Source organism: Anomaloglossus baeobatrachus, chromosome 6, assembly GCF_048569485.1.
Source record: "Anomaloglossus baeobatrachus isolate aAnoBae1 chromosome 6, aAnoBae1.hap1, whole genome shotgun sequence".
Classification (NCBI taxonomy): Eukaryota; Metazoa; Chordata; class Amphibia; order Anura; family Aromobatidae; genus Anomaloglossus; species Anomaloglossus baeobatrachus.
The window spans coordinates 247,511,391-247,528,741 of NC_134358.1; the positions used below are offsets into that span (position 1 = coordinate 247,511,391).

The window sequence follows — 17,351 nt, forward strand, 5'->3', positions numbered from 1 at the left end:
GAGGACTCCAGATATTGCTGCAGCACACCTGACTGACGTCACCACTCACCGCGTGGCTCACATTAGTTGCTGCGTGCAGCTCACAGCAGGCAGTCTTGTTCTTTGGCGCTCGCTGTGCTGTGAGAGTCAGATGTAGCAGTGCTAGAAGCAATGTGAGACCTCATGTAGATTACATCGGACCTGCAGGGGTGTTATTGAGGTTTATTAAGTGGTGAAAGAGGGTGCTTTTTTATCGTTTATTTCAAATAAAGGATTGTTGGGGTGTTTGTATTTATTTACTTTCACTTACTGATTAATGATGGGGGGTGTCTCATGGACGCCTGCCATCACTTATCTAGGACTTAGTGGCAGCTATGGGCTCTTATTAACTCCTTATTGCTCCAATTGCCACCGCACCAGGGCAATGGGGAAGAGCTGGGTAAAGTGCTGGGACTGTCACATCTAATAGATGCAGCAATTCCAGGTGGCTGCTGGCTGATATTTTTAGGCTGAGTAGAGCCCAATAACCATACGCCTCCCCAGTCTGAGAATACGAGCCCCCAGCTGTGGGGCTTTGTCTTAGCTGGTTATCAAAATTAGGGCAACCGCATGCCGTTTTTTTTAATTGTTTATTTATTTATTTTACTGTACAATATAGACCCACCCACTGGTGTCTATAATTGGTTGCAGTCAGACAGCTGTTACACAGCATGGGTGCGCCTCTGACTGCAACCAATCACAGATCCTGGTGGTCAAGAGAAGCAGTGAATACTATGAGCCTAATGAGAGAGGGAGAGATATTGGTGATTGTTTAAAAGGCCCAGTATGTTTAGTGGCTGCAAATTAGGTGCCAAACCTGCTGGGCGTGACATTCAAATATCTCGAGGAGAGTACACAAAAACTTGCAATGTATTGAGTAACCCGGATACCATGCTATCCGTCCAAGTAGCGAATAGTAATGATTATACTCTCTCATCACTAAACAAAGACCATTTGGAGTCGAAGTTTTGCAGGCACTGGTTGAGTTTGCCAGAGGTTCCGCTATCATTCTGGCCAGAGATTTCAATATACCCTTTATTCCTCTGTTGACTCAAGTAGGTCATTTGTTTCCTTTTCAACGATTTGCAGTATAAAGAAACAACTTGTTAAACTTCACTTAATGGACTTGTGGTATGTACTCCGTTGGGCCAAAAGGACTTTAGCAATCACTTAGTTAACAACACTTACAGTTGTCTGGATGGTATTTTTATATCCCATAATCTATTAGATTCTTCACCTACTTGTTCTTAGGAGTCATTCCTGTGGTCTGATCATGCACTAGTGTTGGAGTCAATTGATCTATCTTCCCACACCAGCAGGAGTTTTTCTTGGACACTTAGGGTACCTTCACACTAAGCGATGCAACCAGCGATCCCACCAGCTATCTGACCTGGCAGGGATCGTTGGTGCGTCGCTACATGGTCGCTGGTGAGCTGTCAATCAGGCAGATCTCCAAAGCAATCAGAGATCACCCACCAGTCACAAGTGACCTGTGTAATGACGCTGTGCTTCCTAACCATGGTACAGATCGAGTTACTAAGCAAAGCGCTTTGCTTGGATACCTGATATGTACCTTGGTTACCAGCGTCCGCAGCTGCCAGAAGCCGGCTCCCTGCACACGTAACCATGGTACACATCGGGTTACTAAGCAAAGCGCCTTGCTTGGATACCCGATATGCACCTTGGTTACCAGCTTACCGCAGGCTGCCAGAAGCCGGCTCCCTGCTCCCTGCACATTGAGATTGTTGGCTCCCGCTTTCAAACACAGCCAAGTGTGCTTCATAGCGGGAGAGCAATGACCTAAAAATGGTCCAGGACATTCAGCAACAACCGGCGACCTCACAGCAGGGGCCAGGTTGTTGCTGGATGTCACAAACAGCGACATCGCTAGCAAGATTGCTGTTGCGTCACAAAAACCATGACTCAGCACTGATGTCCCCAGCGATGTCACTTGGTGAGACGTGGCCTTTAATGATCATCTCCTAAGAGATCAATTATGCATTAAAGAGGTTGAGGAGTCTATAGCCACATTTGTTGCCTATCACAAAGATGATTCCACCTGCTCTATCATTAAATTGAATGTGTTGAAATGCATCTTGAGAGTTATTTTCATAGCTCATGGATCAAGAATTAAAAAAGAAAAATCTGATACTTTTAAGACATTGCTTGCCTTGCTTTCAAAGTTGTAAAAGTCCAGATCTTCTAATACTGTTAAAGGGAACCTGTCACCAGATTTTTACCTATTAAACTAAAAAGAATCACCTTCTGCAGCTGCATTCTATGAAGGTGCACCTCGGCCCTGACTCCCCTTCCAGACCCAAAAATATAACTTTATAAAACTTGGCCGTTAGGTATGCTAATTACCTGTCTTGCCCAGATGGGCAGGCTCATTTTCTGCTCCTGTCCCCCCTCCTGCCGCTGATCGCCGTCCTCCTGTCTTGATTGACGGGATGACGCCTCCGTCATCATCCTTGTCGCATTTTCAAATCTCCCGCCAGTGCAGTTCTGTCGGCTCGCGCAGGCGCAGTTCGCTCTGCCATATCGAGGGCAGAGCAGAAAACATAGCTGCCCTTGTTTGTGTCGGTGAGCTAAATGCACAGTCGCGAGATTATGGGCGGGTACGAGCATGGCGCTGGTGAGGTCATGCACAGCGCCGACTTTAATTAAAGTGATTTGCCAGTCTGGGGGATCAAGTCTGCAATCTTTCTAGGTGGCTGCAGAGTTGTGAATTCTCACAGAGCACAAAATTCATGCTGTCAGGATTCCCTGGTACCAGTGTCGGGAACATAAGTTTGCGATTTTCATCCTTCCGGCCACTGCAGTCTTGCAGCGCTGAGGTCCTGGGTTAAAATGTCATCAAGGACAACATCTCCAAGGAGTTTGGATGTTCTCCCCGTGTTCGCGTGGGTTTCCTCCAGGCTCTCCGGTTTCCTCCCACACGCTAAAGACATAGTGACAGGGAATTTAGTTTTTGAGCCTCAATGAGGACAGTGTTGTTGATGTATGTAAAGTGCTGCAGAATATGTTGAAATAAATAAATAAAGTTTAACATTCTGACTTGACATGTTCGGCTTCTATCAATTCATTGGTATCGAGCGATGAATGAGCACATCTATTCAGCACGAGATGGAGACTCTTGGGAGCAGAAAGCGTGCGCACTGCGAGGATTCACAAGTCTGCAGTCACATAGAGCAACTGCAGACTTGAACTCCAATGCTGGACAACCCCTGTAATTAGTTCAAGGAGGACCTGTTTGCCATTCTTAATAAATATAATATTTCAGGTTATGGTTACTAGATTCTGGAGATGGACCTTTGATCCAGAGTAGTCTGATTGACATAACATGGGGCAATTAGCATTTGCCTCAGGTTTGTTGCCTCCGTCTTGATCAACAGGTTAGGTTATATTGATTTCAATGGACATGTGTCTCCTTTCAATCTGAAAACCATGTAACGATGAACCTATGTGTTATTTAAAACACTGGTTTCTTTCTATGCGACAGATGATGCTCGGGCTGAAGGGCGACTGCTATTATTTTTTTCTCTCTATAGCTACAGTATCTCGCTGTAATTCAATTGATATAATATGATAAATTACTGAGTAGCTTAGTGGTGATTGTTATAATAAATGTCTTTTTATTTTAAAGCACTCCATTTAATCATCATAAACATTCTAAAATTATGGAGGATTATGGAGGATAGCTGTAAGAAGGTAAATTGTCCACACTTAGAATGTTTACATAACTGTTTCTCCGAAAATAAGACCTACTCTGGAAATAAGTCCTAGTAGTATTTTGATTTAAAAATAAACCAAGTTCAGCTCACCCCCTCTGGAGTGTTCTTTGTATCTCCTGCTGCTCGGACTCACAGGTACTGGCACCTGAACTAATCACAGAAGAAGAAGGAAAACGTCTGGCGCTACGGAGTATAATAATAGCCACTCAGGATGAATGTCCAGCTTCTTGATTCTTCCAGTGTTAAAATAGAGTGCTGATTATGCCAAAATCATGCAATGCTCCAATGTACAAGAAATATTTGACAGTTGCAGCGCGTTTCGGCTACATATTGCAGCATTTGTCAAGTAATACTAACTGGCTTACAAGGTATTTTTAAACCCCCACGAAGAGAGACCTCTCAGTAGAGCAGGTGCAACTCTAAATCAATCAGGTAGACATATTAACCCTTTATGATTCTATAGGGTAAATTAGAACACAATAAATACATAGTGTTTTCTATCATCAGCTAATACATTATAATGCATTAAATATACATATAGTTGTAAGAAATATATACATATGATACTGATATAGTAATAAATAAATATAAATAAATATAAATATATATATATATATATATATATATATATATATATATATATATATATATATATACATATACAGTGCTGGCCAAAAGTATTGACACCCCTGCAATTCTGTCAGATAACACTCAGTTTCTTCTTGAAAATGATTGCAATCACAAATTCTTTGGTATTATCTTCATTTATTTTGCTTGCAATGAAAATACACAAAAGAGAGTGAAACAAAAATCAAATCATTGATCATTTCATACAAAACTCCAAAAATGGGCAAGACTAAAGTATTGGCACCCTTAGCCTAATGGTTGCACAACCTTTAGCCAAAATAACTGCGAACAACCGCTTCCGGTAACCATCAATGAGTTTCTTACAATGCTCTGCTGGAATTTTAGACCATTCTTCTTTGGCAAACTGCTCCAGGTCCCTGAGATTTGAAGGGTGCCTTCTCCAAACTGCCATTTTGAGATCTCTCCACAGGTGTTCTATGGGATTCAGGTCTGGACTCATTGCTGGCCACTTTAGTAGTCTCCAGTGTTTTCTATCAAACCATGTTCTATTGCTTTTTGAAGTGTGTTTTGGGTCATTGTCCTGCTGGAAGACCCATGACCTCTGAGGAACACCCAGCTTTCTCACACTGGGCCCTACATTATGCTGCAAACTTTGTTGGTAGCCTTCAGACTTCATAATGCCATGCACACGGTCAAGCAGTCCAGTGCCAGAGGCAGCAAAGAAACCCCAAAACATCAGGGAACCTCCGCCATGTTTGACTGTATGGACTGTGTTCTTTTCTTTGAATGCCTCTTTTTTTCCCTGTAAACTCTATGTTGATGGCTTTTCCCAAAAAGCTCTACTTTTGTCTCATCTGACCAGAGAACATTCTTCCAAAACGTTTTAGACTTTCTCAGGTAATTGGCAAACTCCAGCCTGGCTTTTTATGTCTCAGGGTAAGAAGTGGGGTCTTCCTGGGTATCCTATCATACAGTCCCTTTTCATTCAGATGCCGACGGATAGTACGGGTTGACACTGTTGTACCCTCGGACTGCAGTGCAGCTTGAATTTGTTTGGATGTTAGTCGAGGTTCTTTATCCACTATACGCACAATCTTGCGTTGAAATCTCTCGTCAATTTTTTTTTCTTTCCACATCTAGGGAGATTAGCCACAGTGCCATGGGCTTTAAACTTCTTGATGACACTGCGCACCGTAGACACAGGAACTTTCAGGTCTTTGGAGATGGACTTGTAGACTTGAGATTGCTCATGCTTCCTCATAATTTGGATTTTCGAGTCCTTAGACAGTTCTTTGGTCTTCTTTCTTTTCTCCATGCTCAATGTGGTACACACAAGGACACAGGACAGAGGTTGAGTCAACTTTAATCCATGTCAACTGGCTGCAAGTGTGATTTAGTTATTGCCAACACCTGTTAGGTGCCACAGGTAAGTTGCAGGTGTTGTTAATTACATAAATTAGAGAAGCATCACATGATTTTACACACAGTGTCAATACTTTTGTCCACCCCCTTTTTTATGTTTGGTGTGGAATTATATCCAATTTGGCTTTATGACAATTTTTTTTTCATTGAAGACAAATTAAATGAAGATAATAATACCAAAGAATTTGTGATTGCAATACTTTTTAAGAAGAAACTGAGTATTATCTGACAGAATTGCAGGGGTGCCAATACTTTTGGCCAGCACTGTAAATATATATGCAGTACAGATCAAAAGTTTGGACACACCTTCTCACTCAGAGAGTTTTCTTTATTTTCATGACTCTGAAAATTGTAGATTCACATTGAATGCATCAAAACTATGAATTAACACATGTGGAATGAAATACTTAAAAACTGTGAAACAACTGAAAATATGTCTTATATTCTAAGTTCTTCAAAGTAGCCACCTTTTGCTTTGATTGCTGCTTTGCGCACTCTTGGCATTCTCTTGATGAGCTTCAAAAGGTAGTCACCGGAAATGGTCTTCCAACAGTCTTGAAGGAGTTCCCAGAGATGCTTAGCACTTGTTGGCCCTTTTGCCTTCACTCTGTGGTCCAGCTCACCCCAAACAATCTCGATTGGGTTAAGGTCTGGTGACTGTGGAGGCCAGGTCATCTGGCATAGCACCCCATCACTCTCCTTCTTAGTCAAATAGCCCTTACACAGCCTGGAGGTGTGTTTGAGGTCATTGTCCTGTTGAAAAATAAATGATGGTCCAACTAAACACAAAGCGGATGGAATAGCATGCCGCTGCAAGATGCTGTGGTAGCGATGCTGGTTCAGCATGCCTTCAATTTTGAATAAATCCCCAACAGTGTCACCAACAAAGCATCCCAACACCATCACACCTCCTCCTCCATGCTTCACGGTGGGAACCAGGCATGTAGAGTCCATCCATTCACCTTTTCTTCATCACACAAAGACAAAGTGGTTGGATCCAAAGATCTCAAATTTGGACTCATCAGACCAAAGCACAGATTTCCACTGGTCTAGTCCACTGGACATCTGCACAACACATCTGATGGTCCCAATTCCATTTATAAAGCAAGAAATCCCACTTATTAAACCTGACAGAACACACCTGTGAAGTGAAAACCATTTCTGATGACTACCTCTTGAAGCTCATCAAGAGAATGCCAAGAGTGTGCAAAGCACAAAGTAGCTCTCCAGCCTTTTCATCTTGCTTCTGACCACATCTACCCCAGATAAGTGCTTGGTTCTTTCTTATGTTGTTTTTGTTCTTTTGTTCTTATCTGGGTTGTCAATTATTGTGGTTGTTTTCAGTTTATTTGCATGCAGGAATATTCCCTCTCTGTTGCTTTGCTGGGAAGCTCCCTGCAGCTATGTTTGGAGTTTGGCTCCTATAAGTCCATGTGTTTGTTGCTTCTTGAATTTGTAATTGTTCCTGTTTTCTGTTCATTGGTTTGACAAGAGCGCCTGATATAGGACGGAGTGCAGATCGTGGAGGACCTTTTTGTACTATCAGGTATTTGGGGTTTTGTAGGGTTTTTCTCTGGCCACCATCAGCCCCTTTCCTATCCTTTCCTATATAGTCAGTGGGGCCTCACCTTTGCTGATCCTATCATCCATCTGTGTATTGTATTTTCCTATATCACCTCCAGGCTGTGTAAGGGCTATTTGACTAAGAAGGAAAGTGATGGGGTGCTACGCCAGATGACCTGGCCTCTACAGTCACCAGACCTGAACCCAATCGAGATGGTTTGGGGTGAGCTGGACCGCAAAGTGAAGGCAAAAGGGCCAACAAGTGCTAAGCATCTCTGGGAACTCCTTCAAGACTGTTGGAAGACCGTTTCCGGTGACTACCTCTTGAAGCTCATCAAGAGAATGTCAAGAGTGTGCAAAGCAGTAATAAAAGCAAAAGGTGGCTACTTTGAAAAACCTAGAATATAAAACATATTATCAGTTGTTTCACACTTTTTTGTTAAGTATTTCATTCCACATGTGTTAATTCATAGTTTTGATGCCTTCAACGTGAATCTACAATTTTCACAGTCATGAAAATAAAGAAAACTCTTTGAATGAGGTGTGTCCAAACTTTTGGTTTATACTGTATATATATATATATATATATATATATATATATATATATATATATATATAGAGAGAGAGAGAGAGATAGTTAATTAAATTACATGTCATCATTTAGTGTTACAAAAAATATATACTGTTGTCCATGATGTTAGAATATGTTAATGACCCAATAACTGTGTGTCACTAAATATAACACATATTAAAGTCAAACTCACATATCGGGACTATACGTCTGATATAATTAAATATTTAAATATTTCAATATGAAACATATCATAAAAAAATATCTAAAAAGATCTATGTAACATTATGTGGAAATTTACTACAAAGAAAAAAAAAGTAAAAAAGAAGACCTACTCTGAAAATAACTCCTAGGAGTATTTTGGGGGCTTTTTTGACTATGCTTAAAATATACGATCTACTCCAAAAATAAGCCCTAGTTATGGTTCCATAAGGAAGTGTCTAAGCAGCTAGAAAAGTGAAAGAATACAGCAGGACTCTTCATCAAACATAGCAGACACCCCCAAAAGAAAGAAGGCACCCCCAAAAGAAAGCAGTTCCCCAGAAAATATCGCACTCACCAGACCTCAAACAATTACACTTGGCAAGTGCTGATGGTGGATGGGCTCTCACACAGAGATCTGCGTCGCTGTCAGGTCCCTCGCCATTCCAACTGCATTTCACTGCAGCTCTCAAAAACACGTTGAGTACCAGTATCATTCCTCGTAAGTGATACTGCTTCCACTGCTTCCAGTGACCAGGCGAAGTCAAGCACTTTAGAACGCAGGGTGACCTGACAGCGACACACATTTGTATGTGAGAGCCCATTCACTTGCCAACTCTAATTGTTTGAAGTCTGATAAGTGCAATTATTTTAAGGAGTGTCTGCTTTCTTGTGGGAGTAAACTTAGCAGTGCAATAATACATTTAAGCAGGTCATTTGTATGGTATGTACCCACCACGAAGGCTGGAGTCACACTTGCGAGAGACTCGCGCGAGTCTCACATCGCATCACCCGGCGTGGCCACACACTCTCCTGACAGGAGCGGGTCGGCTGCATGTATTTCTTTGCAGCTGAGATGCTCCTGTCCGGAGAGCTGCAGGCCATGTCGGGTGATGTGATGCAAGACTCGCACAAGTCTCTCACAAGTGTGACTCTGGCCTAAAGGTCTTATTCTGCACCATGAGAATAGCAGATCAGATAAGAAAACGTGCATCTGAACCAGTGATAGGATTAACACAAAATGTTGATGTTCCAGAATGTGATGACATGAATAGATTTGAATAAATGTTGAATTCTTTTTGTTCAAGAATAAACGTGGATTGTTGTTCATGGGAAAATATGAGAAATCACCTGAAAATAAGCCCTAGTGCATCTTTTCGAGATAATATAAGATCAGGTCTTATTTTCAGGGAAACACATTATCAATCTGTCTATCTATCTATCTATCTATCTATCCCTCTCTCTATCTATCTATCTATCTATCTATCTATCTATCCCTCTCTCTCTATCTATCTATCCCTCTCTCTCTATCTATCTATCTATCTATCCCTCTCTCTCTATCTATCTATCTATCTATTTATCTATCTATCCATCTATCTATCTATCTGTCTATCTATCTATCCCTCTATCTATCTATCTATCTATCTGTCTATCCATCTATCATTTTACACAATTAGTGTCTATATAGACCATGCAGCACTTTTTATATCACTAGAATGTCTTCCATGTCAGAACATTACATGTGTCTTATTAAACACAAACTTCCAAAGTATTTACAAGTGAAACAACAGTTCTTCTGTTCTGTATAATACTTGTCATCTGTTTCCTTTCTGCAGTCGGGGACCACATAAAGGACTATTTTAAAAGCAGCCGAGCAATGTGATAATTAGTCAGCTGGAATGGGTGGAGATCAGAGAGTTGAGAAACCAATGAGGCCAGAATGGGTGTGGGGGGTGGTAAGGGGACGTTTCACTAAAAAGACAATTTTCCCAGACAGTGTTAATTCTGGCTGAAGATAAAAACCAAAGCACCCAGTAGAAGACAAGGTATGACCTCTCTTTACTATTGTATAGCCTGCCGCCATCAATATCTGTCTATATTACGTGCACTAACCGTAGTGATATATATGAATGGGATAATGAATTCCTAATGGAAATTGTCAAAATATTAAGTTATGACAACAGGAAAATTCAAGTCCATGGGCTGTGAATCTATACTAAGATCTCAGAGGAAACTTACTATTCTTTATAACTTATAGGATTGTGTACATTTGTATAATATACATTTTAGCTGCAGCAATACATATTTTTGTTAAGAAAGTTTCAATCTCAACCTTTTCTGATAGGAGGTCTGTGGACCGAATTATATTATGTTATATACACAGAGCTGTGTAATATATGCTGCAGCTTCTGAGGAACCTCTTTTGGAGAAGGGGGCACTACATATCAGCCAATGAGTGGAGGATGATCTGGGACACACGACTTCTGTAGGGAAAGATAAGCAGCGTCAATGTAGTGCCCCTCATGTCTGTATACCGTAGTCATCATATCCTAACATCAGTATTTGGCAATTTCCAGTGATACAGTGATTAATATGCCATATGTCCTCATCATGTTTTTGCCCTACTTGCAGTATTGTGTGCTTTCATTGGTATATGACCTCAGTGTCATAAATATAAAGTATCTGCCATATTTTATATTTCTGACTGAAAATGTCACCTATGTGAAGGGGACAGTGGCCACATTACCAAACCACAGATAATAACCATGGCATATATCCATCCAACCTCATGTAAGCAATGGAATAGGGACACAGAAAACACAAAGTGTTTAGAAGAGGGGTTTCAAACTTCAGGAAAACTAATAACAGGATCCCAATACCATAAAGTGTCTGCAAAAAGAAAATTACACAAAGAAAATGGGAGACTAAAGCGGGCTTTACACGCTACAATATATCAAACGATATGTCGTTGGGGTCACGTCGTTAGTGACGCACATCCGGCATTGTTTGACATATCGTAGCGTGTGACAGCTACGAGCGAGTGTGAACGAGCAAAAATACTCACCTTATCGTTGCTCATTGACACGTCGCTCATTTTCTAAAAATTGAACGTCCGGTTGTTGATTTTTCCCAAGGCAGCACACATCGCTCCGTCTGACACCCCGGGAATGATGAACACAGCTTACCTGCGTCCCGCCGGCAATGCGGAAGGAAAGAGGTGGGCGGGATGTTTACGTCCCCCTCATCTCCGCCCCTCCTCTTCTATTGGCCGGCTGCCGTGTGACGTTGCTGTGACGCCGAACGTCCCTCCCCCTTCAGGAAGTGGATGTTCGCCGCCCACAGCGAGGTCGTTTGGAAGGTAAGTACGTGTGACAGGGGTTTACAACGTTGTGCGACAAGGGCAAGAAATTGCCCGTGCTGCACAAACGATGGGGGAGGTACGATCGCAAATGCGATCGCATGACATATTGATACGTGTAAAGCGGGCTTTAGAAGCATCCTGAATGGGACCTGTACACAATATATATTCTATGAGGATAAGCAAGTTAGAAATCTCTACTTTTAGAGATTTTTCTCTTTTACTTGGTGTATTGCGGCGAAAATGGAACATTATCCTAATTTCTAATGTACTTTATGTTTAAAGGCTACCAAATTACAAAATATTTGCTTGCTATGAATGAGTGGAGACGTTGTTTGCATGCCTTTTACTGAAGTCTATTTTATATGTAGTCTCCATTTTTGTAAAGTCGTAAAATTTGGTGCAACTTCACGCCAGTCTCTCTCTTGAATTTTTGAGGATGCAGAAATTTTGATGCAACTTTTGGCACAAAAATAGTTCAAGAATGGAATAAAGATTATTTTTGACTTTGTGCTAATTCATGAATCGTGTGCTGCTCCATTTTGATGAATTTGGCGCAAAAACGTCCACTAATACCACAAGACAAAAAAGTAGAGTGAACTTAAAAAAACCACAAATGATGAATGGAGGCAGAAGTGTCCAACATAGACACAAAATAGATCAGGAGCTGAAAAATAGATCATCCCACTAATTTGCTACAATGTTTCATTCTGCGGTTCAGGATAGTTAGATCACAGTATGTAGTTGAGACTGAATTCAATGGGAGCTATACGATTGCTGCCTCTGAATGTAAAATCTCAATTTACTCACAGTAAACTGACATTTAAAGAGGTTATTAGGAGTAAAGTTATCGTTAACAATTTGCAGGTTTGTTAAAGGGGTTGTTAATTACTAGGACCCCTTTTGACTCTCCGTTTTCCCCCGGTAAAATAATAAATACCTATACTTACCTCCCATACCGATGTCGTTCCTGCAGGGTTCCGAGGCTCATGTGGGGTTGTGATGTCATGCGAGCCCCGAGTCCAGTCAGTGCTATCTTCCTTCTACCCGCCTGCGGACCAAACGAACAATCAACAGGAAGTGAGCGCAGCCACTGGGCCCACTTCCTGTTGGTTAACTAGTTTGGTCTGAAGGCAGGAAAAAGGAAGGCAGCACTGACTGGACGCGGGGCTCGCATGACATCACAACCCCATGTGAGCTCCAGCACCACGAGCCATGGCACTGTTGGAACAGCGCTGGTACAGGAGGTGAGTATAGTCTTTATTATTTTACTGGTGGGAAACATGTGGAATCAAAAGGGGTTGTCCTCGTAATGGACAACTTCTTTAAAGTAAAACCTCACTCCCACTTCCGTATAAAACAGACAAGTACAATGCGAGAAAAAAAAATCGCATTTCATTCGGTCTGATTCATTCAGTGAGTCAGTGTTGATCTGTTTTTCCTCAGCTGTAATCGGCCTGAGGAAATATCGCAAAATGCTGAATATGGCCACATCTATCGGACGGGGCTTGCCAATGCACGTCTACAGGTGTGAGAAAAAAAAGAACAGCACATGGACCATCCGTATACCGTCCATTTTGTATGGATAAATCACATTCTGTAACATAGAACACTGTAAATGGCCCTGTAAGTGATCATAGAATACTAGTGGCTGAGAAAAAAAATACTGACATCATACGGATGTCATACAGATGCTAGGAGAGAGAAAAATCATGCACTCGCATGACATATGGAATAGCAAATGAATTTCACTTGTCCAACTTTTCTGGATGAGAATGGGATTGATTTTATATATGCAAAGGGAGCGAGCCTAAATTCTGGGGCTTTGAAATCATGAAAACTATTTGCACTATCCTTGATCCACTTTTATACTCCGAGGCAGCTGTACCAGAGTAGGGAGAACCTCACTGGCTGGCCCTCGAGCATTGGTATCTTGAGGGCCATTTGCAATTACTAGGCCCCTGCAACTTCATAATGTTGGTATATGAGACTAATGACCTAGGAAGTTTGCACTGTTCTTGTCCAACTGTCATGGAGTATCAAAGTAGATGCCGGACGAAGGTAGGACAAAGTTTTAAGCACATGTCTACTGAGGCTACATGGCAACTTTGGAAGTGACAAAATCACAAGGCCAAAGATTGCTATATGCCGCTGCTATATCATAGCATATTGTAAATTAATGAGATTGTATTGTGGCCCACAATGCACCATGATAAACAAGTCACAATAAATCAGAACCGTTTTTTGAACTTGCTTCCCTCTTGCGATGTAGCAGCGGGCTACAGCAAACTTTAGTCTCGCAACCTGTGTATTTACATGACTATTGTAATTGTGATGCCATCTTATCCTCTTCTACCTATTATCTGCATTATATATAGAATCATGAATTTATACAATAGAATTGTACAATTTTAAAACTGGAAATGATAAAGTTGGTGGATGTGGTGGTGGATATGTGTCATAGGAGAAAATGCTGGAGATATAGAGTATATATATGTATATAAACACCCTGCACCCCATCTTCACAGAAAAAAAGCAGAAATTTAGAAACTTTGCAAATTTATTAAACAAGAAAAACAGAAATATCACATGGTTGTAAGTATCCAGACCCTTAGCTCAGACACTCATATTTAAATTACAAGCTATCCATTTCCTCGTGATCCTCCTTGAGATGGTTCTATTCCTTCATTGGAGTCCAGCTATGTTTAATTAAACTGATAGGAGTTGATTTGGAAAGCGCACACCTATCTATATAAGACCTCACAGCTCACAGTTCATGTCAGACAAAATGAGAATCATGAGGTCAAAGAAACTGCCCAAGGAGATCAGAGACAGAATTGTGGCTAGACACAGATCTGGCCAAGGTTACAAAAGAATTTCTGCAGTACTCAAGGTTCCTAAGAGCACAATAGCCTCCATAATCTTTAAATGGAAGAAGTTTGGGACAACCAGAACTTTTCCTAGACCTGGCCGTCCAGCCAAACTGAGCAATCATGGGAGAAGAGCCTTGGTGAAAGAGGTAAATAATAATAATAATAATAATAGTATTTATTCATTTATATAGCGCTATTAATTCCACAGCGCTGTACATACATTAGCACTCCAAGATCACTGTGGTTGAGCTCCAGAGATATCGTAGAGTAATGGGAGAAAGTTCCACAAAATCAACTATCACTGCAGCCCTCCACCAGTCGGTCTTTATGGCAGAGTGGCCCCACGGATGCTTCTCCTCAGTGCAAGATATATAAAAGCCCACATAGTTTGCAAAAAAATACATGAAGGACTCCCAGACTATGAGAAATAAGATTCTCTGGTCTGATGAGATGAAGATAAAACGTTTTGGTGATAATTATAATTGGTATGTGTGGAAAAAAAAACAGGTACTGCTCATCACCTGTCCAATACTATCCCAACAGTGAAACATGGTGGAGGCACCATCATGCTATGGATGACTAGTTGCAATTGAAGTAAAGATAAATGCGGCCAAGCACAGAGATATCTTGGAAGAAAACCTCTTCCAGAGTGCTCTGGACCTCAGACTTGGCCGAAAGTTCACCTTCCAACAAGACAATGACCCTAAGCATACAGCTAAAATAACAAACGAGTAGCTTTATAACAACTCTATGACCATTCTTGACTGGCCCAGCTAGAGCCCTGACCTAAACCCAATTGAGCATCTCTGGAGAAACCTGAAAATAGCTGTCCACCAATGTTCACCATCCAACCTGACAGAACTGGAGAGGATCTGCAAGGGAAAATGGCAGAGGATCCCCAAATCAGGTGTGAAAAACTTGTTGCATCATTCTTCAGAAGACTCACGGCTGCACTACCTCAAAAGGGTGCTTCTACTCAATACTGAGCAAAGGGTCTGAATACTTATGACCATGTGACATTTCAGTTTTTCTCTGTCAAGATGGGGTGCAGAGTGTACATTAATGAGAAAAAAAAATGAACTTTTTGAATTTACTTTATATATATATACTATATATATATATATACATATATATATATATATACATATATAAATGTGTGTGTGTGTGTGTGTGTGTGTGTGTGTGTGTGTGTGTAATTTCAATTTAAAACATGTTTAAAGTATAAAATAATGGACTAAAAAAAACAAAAACCTCCATGAGAGGTAGAGACACAAATTTTATTATAATGTTGCCGAACCTTTAATGTTTACAATGAGATTTTATTTGTATAAATTAAGAAATCTATTTTTTTTCCCACTATTATCTGACTATCAGAACAGAATTTTGTCTATATTCTTACATGTCATGTTCTGATTTTTTTGCTTATTTTAGCAGCGGTAATTTTATTTTTTCTGGATTTCCATTTTAACAAAAATATGCTGCAATAACTTTATGCCTGAATGTTCCAGTCCAGGTTTGTGCAGTTCTCTGTAAAGCTCAGTGACCAGTGGAGCTTGAATTCTTGGTCTCTAAGAAGGTAGTTACTGCTGTTTATTACAGGAGCAGATTTTTCTCACATCAGATCACATGCTGACGATAAATAAGGCCGAGGAGCAGTTATAAGAAAAGGATGAGAAAGGATGTCCACTGACAACTTATTGCAAAACAATTCATTCTGCAATACATACAGGAAATTTGATGTTTTGTAATATTTTTATATATTTGCAAACCTACTGAATGGTAACATGATAGTTGCAAAAGCTTTGTACGGGTTTTTGTAAAAGACCAAATGTTCATAATTTACTAGCAGAAAATAGAATGAGTATATGTAGTTACATTACCACATGACCTCTACACTATAAAGAACAGCTGATGACAGTAAAAATCTTCTCTGCCATATATGCTCCATGTGTAGCTTTATTGATGAGGAGGTGACACTCTTCTGTTACTTTCTACTAAGTTACTTCAAGGGAATCTGTTAGCAGGTTTTTGCTATGTAAGCTGAAGACAGCATACTGCAAGGGTTAACACAGAAAATTCAGACATTCCTGTGTTGTCACAGTCTCATCTGTTGTTTATTTGCTATGTTTGTTTAACCTGCAGGACTTTTATCACTACAGTAATTGCTGGTAGGAGCATGGCAAGTCTGACAAACCCCCTGCTGGGATTGACACTTAACTGTCAATATACAATCTCTATTGAGAGCCTAGTGAGGGCAGGGGCAGCTTTCAGAATGTGCTGTATGTTAAAACTAAAAATTCTGATTTTGTCAGAAGGGCTGTAGCCAGTCATCTAAGAGATACATAATTGGATTCAGGATCTCTCTGCCTACATCATGCTGTTTTCAAATCAGGTAGCAAAAATCTGTTGACAGATTCCCTTTAAAGGGAATCTGTCACCACTTTGACCTTTTTAAACTGTTAATATGGGGATACAGGTTATAGAATGTTGAAAAAAGTCATACCTTTATGTCTCATATCAGATGTCTTGTTGTTGAAGTATTATCTTTTATTACTTTATACAAATGAGCTCTTCCACGCTATGGGATGGATGCTGCCTGGAAGATAACTCCACCTCCAGAACTTATTTTAAATAAAATGGGTGTTACCAGTGTGATGTGTGATGGCCGCTATCTGCTCTCACTGCAGAGCGGTGTGTGATTATAACTGACACATCTGCAGGTGCCTCTTAGCTTCAGCCTCCAGCTTGCAGCAGACAGTTTTGTAACATTGTTGCAATATAGCAGCATTCAGAAAGCTGCAAAACATGTGTTTGAAAGAAGTCAGATTTCATTTCTTCTGTTCTGTGTTAGGCTAGGTTCACACTTCCGTTGTTTTGCATCAGTCACAATCCGTCGCCTTGAGGAATTACGGTATCCTGCAAAATATTTTGCAGGAATCCAGTTTTTCCCTATAGACTTCTATTAGTGACGGATTGCGACTGATGATGCTGCGTTACATCCGCTGCGTCGCGGTCAGTCATTTTTTAACTGACCGCCGGACGGGAGCAACGCAGCCTGTAACGTTTTTTGAGCAGCGCAATCCATGGGATTTTGCTGCGCATGCTCTCTCTGGCTCCCTGCACCTGTAACCAGGATACACATCGGGTAACCAAGCAATGCGCTTTGGTTAGTTACTCGATATTTACAGTGGTTACGTGTGCAGGGAGCCCGCGCTAAGCGGTGTATGCTGGTAACCAAGATA

General features: G+C 40.9%; 1 protein-coding gene across 1 annotated transcript in view; it reads left to right on the plus strand.

The window, feature by feature from the left end:
- Nucleotides 1–9,834: 9,834 nt before the first annotated feature.
- Nucleotides 9,835–17,351, plus strand: part of F13A1 (coagulation factor XIII A chain) — a 252,196-nt gene continuing 244,679 nt past the window's right edge. Inside the window, exon 1 of the mRNA XM_075316465.1 lies at nt 9,835–9,923. The gene's annotated coding sequence lies outside the window, so the exon portion shown is untranslated. The remainder of the gene's footprint in view (nt 9,924–17,351) is intronic.